Raw genomic sequence first — 6934 nt, 5'->3', positions numbered from 1 at the left:
GGCATCTTCTATTTTTGCTGGACTAGATGAGGTTATTCTCCTTTTCCTCAGACGGGCTGGATTGGATTAGATTAAAGTGGGGCTTACCAAAGTAATTAGGGTTGAAACAGGTCCCGTAAGCCAAAGAATTACATCAGCTTGAAGGTATGCGATGCTCGACGGTTGCCTGCAGCTTTCTAAAGAAATACAGTTGTATATACAGTAAAAGGGATTTCCCCCACGATTGTGTGGGCGCGAGTGAGCATGTGTATTTAGAGATGTATATCGCCACCTCATCTGAGTTTAAAATCAGTTAATTCAATCATTTTATGTTACTGTAAAGGCTTCTGTTTCTTATTTTATGTTCCATTTGTGTTCTGCTGACATTAATAACAGTTACATTTTTCACACTCTCTTTCCTAAAGTGGTAAATGGTTGACCTTTGAACCCCTGGCCGATGATAGCAGGGGTGGAGTGGCTTGTGAGGCGCTCCGTCAAAGCTGCTAATAAAGGAAATACTGTAAGCAAATAAAATGTGCTCTTTCAGGGGCGAGAATCTGCAGGTGAAGCGCTTTTCTCTCCGGGGATCTCCGAGTTAAAAAGTTCATCTCGACATCTGAACTGCGCAACTCGCTGAGCCAGAACTTTGTCGAATGATTCAACTGCCAGCGTTCACATCAGCGCTGAAGTAAGAGGAGCCTCACAAAAGCACTTTTGTCTGACAGTCCTGCTGATCACAGTACGTTTCTCTTTGATCAGATCAATAACTCATGCTGTTACCGTGTCTGACAACAGTGGAAGAGTTGAATCACCTGCATTTGTGTGTGTGTGTGAGTGTGTGAGTGTGTTTGTGTGTGTGTGTGTGTGGTGTGTGTGTGTGTGTGTGTGTGTGTGTGTGTGTGTGTGTGTGTGTGTGTGACTGACCTTCTCAACCCTAACGTTCTGACTCTGTTGTTTAAGAAAAGAGTGGAAAGTCCATAAGCAGAAGTTGGAAACTTACAACCACAACCAGCTAATGCACAGCAGGACACTCGTTCACTCACACACACTTGGGGCAGGGCAACAAATGCACGGAGCGGTGGCAGTAGCAGTAAATTGGTGCAGACATCCGTCAGAAGCCCCGTGAGTCACCCACTGGAAAACTTACTGCTCCCCAAAGCCAAAGTAGATATCCATCAAAAATGATTGCGGCCAGTGGTAGCTCCTACGAAAACATAGATTTATATATATATACATACACGCAAATACTGTTTGTGTCCATATACACACGCCTGTGAGCAAAGCAAGCGCAGGGTTTTTTGCGGTAGTGTGGTGGAGGGATAACATGTGGCGTGTTGTACGGAGGAGGAACAGGTGAGTTATGGCCAACCAGTGCTACACCTTCAGACACTTAATAGTGACCAAGGACATGAGTGAGGTCAAGCAAAAGGATAAATACTGACTTCAAATTATCTTAGAAAATGTGTTGCATTCAAGAGAAACTGTGAGGTTTGAGTGAGATTGATAATGTTGTAACGTCATTGACACTAAGACACAACAAATGATGGGGAGAGAATAACAGGAGATTTAAGGCAGACATACTCGTGCAAAGATATACACTTTTTGACTTTATGCGTCCGTGCACACATAATTGTGTTTTACAGTGCAAGGTGTCAAATGGTGCACACCTGTAGGAGGTCTGCGGAGATCATCGCTGTCATCTGGAGAAGCAGGAACAGAGAATGAGGAGAGATGAAACGGACATCAGAGGGGTCTAGTTCTGCCCCCAGACATTGTTTTTCCAAGCTTTTCTCATCACACTGAGGGGCAGAGAACAATGCGGCGCACAGACCCTCAGAACGCCCAGTGAGAGCAGCACAGTCAGCTCTTTCAGCACACAGAAGAAAGAGAGAAATCAAAGAGCGGAGGAGAGGCGAGGAGAGGGAGGGCTGTGGACACCAGAGGAGATAAAGTGCCTCATCAACAAGGGCTTTGCTCTTCGCTCCTCCTGTAATACCTTTCGTACAAATTAGATGCAAAACGTGTGTGGACAAGGCCCGAGTGAGAGGTAGCTTTTGACTCCCTCCTCTCCCTTTGAACATTTCTTTTTCCTCTCAACGTTGCCAGCTATGTTTCCCATCCAAGCGGGATGGGGAGATAATTGAGAAAAGTCAAAGAAGTCAGTCTTGCCTCCAGTTTCAGAAACACAAACAGACAGAAGAGAGGGTTTCCATTTTGTGGCTAACCCTCAGTCATGCTAACTCTGCTAGTGTTCGCGAGTGGAAATATGCCCTTTTTCAAATTTAGCAGACCTCAGATGTGACATTTTTACTCTCGTGCCTCAACCCCCTTCCTCTACCCCTTCTCCAGTTGTTGGAAAGGAATGTCTCTCCTGTAGATCTCATGGCACTTGGGTTGATTGATCAAGTGACAGACAACAGAGCCATGATGGTCTACGAGCAATGTATCTCCAAAGCATGTGCGTGTGTGTGTGTGTGTGTGTGTGTGTGCGCGCACACCACTGGAATTTGCGTACACGCCTACAGCATTGCATGTAAATTCTATATGTGTGTTACTCTGGCTGCTATTGAGACTCCAGGACACTTGGCCCCACACCGAAGTGTCCCAGCACTGGACCCTGCAGGACGCCGGTGACAGTCTGACATGAATGATGAGCAGCAGAAGTGAACAACAGGCCCGGGGGAAACTAAAACCTGCTGGAGCTAGCTTCCCTCAGACCTGACAACAACAGAAATAGAGACACAGACCTGCCTCTGCACATAAATCAGACCTTTTATCCTGCCGGTGAGCCTCACGCCGCATGTGCACCCAGATCTCTATGACTTTTGAACCTTTGCATGATGTAAAAGCTTCAAAAACTTGCCTCACTTTTCAGGAGTTTTGATGCTTCATGTTTTTACTGGCAGCAATTCCTCTTCTCTGGCAAGTCCTTGTCTCTCTGTCTTTCTTCATTTTTTTTTTCTTGAAGAAATATTTGTTGGCAGGCTTGAATCAGAGCTTGGATAAACTTGAATAGGTCGGGCATGACTCCACCGACCTGGTGTTGCCATTTAACCCTCTCTACAGGAGCGGGACATCAGCAACTTATAAAGACTTTTATTCAGACATCAACTGTAATTCTAAAACAAATCATGCTAGCGAGCTAATGGAAACATAGCAAGGTGCAACCTTATTACGAAAAAAAAATCAAGTCATAGCAACACTATAACATGCTTTTGAGAGTGTGTATTAAACTCAGCGTAAACCTTGAGCAAGTCTTTATCTTCACCGCTAGGTGCTGCCAAATCTTACCCACCAGTCATTAAATAGACGGGAAATTCTTTCCCCTCTCTCTACAGTAAATGTCTCATTCCATTGAATTCATCCTGAAATATTGCAAAATAACAGCCAAACAATGATTAATAGGTCAGGATATATGCTAGAGAGCTTTCCATTACGACCGACAAAGAACCCTTCAAAGGTTTAACAAATGAAGTGAAGGAAGAAAGATCACGGCCTGCTGTCCTGCCAAAAAAGCCCTGACATCTTGCAGGTCCATATTCCTTTGTGGCGTGCTCACCTGTCTCCTCGTGTCTCACATGTTGGCCAGCACATGTGGAGTTCGCTCAGACACAGACAGCTTCTGATCTCCGGCGTGTTTTCGGGACATTCTGGGGGATTTCTATTAAGAGGTTTTCACTATTGAAATGCCTTTCAGCCCCGGCGCTCTATGCCTCAACTGTGCCGCGTCCTTCTTCTGGCGCTGTCATGTTTGGTTTTCGCCATCATGTTTGGTTTTCCAGGCAGACTCCTGACGGCCTTCAGCGAAGGGATGCTTGCAAACGGAATCAATCAGCTGCTCTTCCTCAAAGCTTCCTTCTGTTTGCGGAGGGGGCAGAAGGAGGATCCCAACGAAAACCAGCCGGGCCTCCGCCAACACCGCCGCTCTATGGTCAAACACAGAGGGGCTCCCGCAGTCAGATATAGCCTTTATATGTTTACGCAGGGGCAGATAAAAATCATTCGGGCGTCCCCAGAGGGATGGTGTAAATGTGAAGGCTGGCCTGTGAAGCAGGGCTGCAATAACGGGCCGTTTGTCGACCATGACAGCAACGCTCTTTTGTCCCCCACGGATCAGGAATCGTGGCTCAAGCGCCGTTTCGCTGGCTCGACTTGTTGTCTAGCGCCCTCTGTAGGTCACAGCTGCTGAAAATCTTCAAAGAATTTGTGAAAATCCTTTTGTTTTCACCCTCTGACGTCACTCGGCATCGGGATGGCGACGACACGGCGGGAGGAAATGGAGAGTGTTGGTTTGTAGCTTCCCCATCGGTCGGGAGAACACAGTGGCACAGATGGGAGCACCTGTGTTTGCCGAAGGTGTCCGCGTGTCTTTCCGTTTGTCTGTCAGTGTCGCGTGGGGAGAGAGGGCTCATTCATGCTCCCCCTGACCTTTACCACTCCCTGCTTCTGTAGTTCAAGTCTTTACAGCAGCATTAGGTTTTTTCCTAAAACATTAGGCAGATTGGAAAGTTTTGAATAAACCTCTGGGTTTGTTTTGCTTAAAAAACAAGGATTTCTCTCAGAGGACAGAGGACAGTTTTGTCTTGTGCTCCATTCAGTGGTAAAGTCCCAATGTTGACATTTATGTTTCCTTATAAAACGTCCATGTTTATTCATTGACTTTGCTGTTAACAAGAAGCCGACAATTATAATCAAACAAGTAAAAGTCAGATGATGAATGACTTGTTAAATGTTTTATTAATACCTCTGTTGCTTTCTGTCATCCTTGTTTACTTAAATGTGTCTTTGTATAGCTGCAGTTATTAAAGCCTCCTGGTTACTAATGGGTGGATTTCTGAAGAAACATCCTTTTAAACACAGTTTCACCATGAAAACTACACCTCTGAAGAAGAAAGACTGTTAGCACTGTAGAGTGGTAGAAAGCTCTTGTTTTGCTTGCAGCTGAGCTCCTAAACCACTGGAAGCTGACGTTAGGCTAGCAGCTAGCTGCAATATCCTAACCTGTAAAGGATTTATAGAAGTTTTAAACCTTTTTTTCTAAATTCGTCAAGCTCGTACAGTCTGATTCCAGACCAAATAACAGGAATTGAAACCAAAAAAATGATGCAAACCGTTTCTTTTTGCCAGCTATAAAACTAGTAACGCGAGCAAATGTACTGGTAGCAGCATCATGACTTAAATTTATAGTGTTTGAAAAAAGAAAAGGAATTGAATTTGAATAATTTCACACCGTATTAACTTTGAACAGCGCGACTGTTAAAAAAAAAAATCCCCCCCTGCTTAAACTGGACTCGTTATTCTCGTCGTCCGTGATATTCCTGCTGAATATTTTGGCCCCCGAATTCTTGGATATCTTTCAAGAAAGCCAGTTTGTGTTGGACAAAATAAACAGGGCACAGTAAATCTTGTCTATTTCCATAGCTGTGAGGAGGGAACTCTACCCCGCTGCACCTGTTTCACCCTCTTTGCTCCCTGTCACACACCCCTGAGCCAAGCAACAAATGGAAAAACCAACCTTGACAGATTTAGGGAAATAAAATAACACATCATTTTTATTTTCTTTTTTTTAAAAGAAAGGTCTGTTAAAGCCTTCCACAGATGGAGATGGGTTCCCTCCAACAGAGAGTCAAAGAGTTTTTCAGTGTCGTGAACTAATAGGAAAGAAGCACATTTCAGGGAATCGTCGGCTCCTTTGTTGGATTTGGTGAAAACACAATCAGAATCACAAGAGAAGACAGGAAGCACCTTGTTATCGAAAGGATCCAGTGTTGATCTGCTCCGTTTATTCCTGCGTCGTGGCTGCAATTGGTGTGTTTTGGCGGGAGACCTCGTGCACGGGCACGTGGGCAGGCTGGGAGACGAGCTCACCGGCGAGAGACGGGGGACATGGACGTCGCCTGAGCTCTTGTGGTGCGGAGACACGGCCACAGAGTGCGTCTGAGTTCTGCAGCCTCCTGGAGGTTTACAGCACAGTGAAAGGCAGAACCCACCGCACAGCTCAGCGTTTTTGAGGACGCTCGCTTCTAATTATTGACTGAATTCATCAGAGGCAGCACGGCGGCTCGCCTCACCCACCCTCGAGAGGGGAGCCTCCAAACGAACGCAAGGACATTTCCCTCCGCTCTCATTTCCCTGTCCGCTGAATTAGAGGTGTGTTCTGCTTGGACCGCTTCCTTTATTGGCTCGTTCTAATAATCCTCTCTTGAACTTTTCCATGCCCAACACACAGCGCGGTTGTAACTCCGACACAGGCGGGGAAACTTTCCCCAAAGGCAACAGGTTTACGCTTGTGTCGCTTCCACATTTATGTTTGTTGACAGCTTTGAACGGAGACGGGGATTTGCCCTCCTCAGCAGACAGAGGGAAGCTGCGGGCTCACACAAGCTAGCAGGCATAATTTTGCATTATTTTATGAAATAAACTGCGTGAGCCCCATTACTTCTGTGACAGCGGTCATTTCAGCGCCTCGCTGCTGCAGGACATCTTGCTAAAGGGGCCAATGCCACAGTCCAGCACGGAGATGGTTGTTGTCTCAAAGTCCCAATAAGAACTTAGCTGATATGTTACACTGTCTGCTTTGTGCTCAGTAGGCACGCCATCAGTGGGGATGTGTCATTAGCGACATTAATCTCCTGTTGTCTTTGTTCTGGTTACCAAGGAACAGTTTGCCAAAGGCCGTAAAAATACAGCGGCGTTACTAGGTCTGCATGTGAGGCCGCAGGGGGGGAGAGGACCAGCGCACAGGATGTTTTTCTTCTCCCTCCTCTCGGTTGGAGAAGCGGGTCCCTCGTGGCTGTCATTTGTGAATGGAGCTGAATGGAGAAACTGCAGGGACTCTGTGGAGTGCCACTCCGGCTCCAGCGTCCAGAGGCTCCCGTGTCATCCATCACATGACATCCCTGCCATTTATGGCCAGAAGCGGAGGGTGGTTGAGGAACAGAGGCTCCGTAGGTTC

This window comes from Takifugu flavidus, chromosome 18 (assembly GCF_003711565.1).
Source record: "Takifugu flavidus isolate HTHZ2018 chromosome 18, ASM371156v2, whole genome shotgun sequence".
Lineage (NCBI taxonomy): Eukaryota > Metazoa > Chordata > Actinopteri > Tetraodontiformes > Tetraodontidae > Takifugu > Takifugu flavidus.
The sequence above is the reverse complement of the archived record's forward strand: the minus strand, read 5'-3'. Positions refer to the sequence as shown.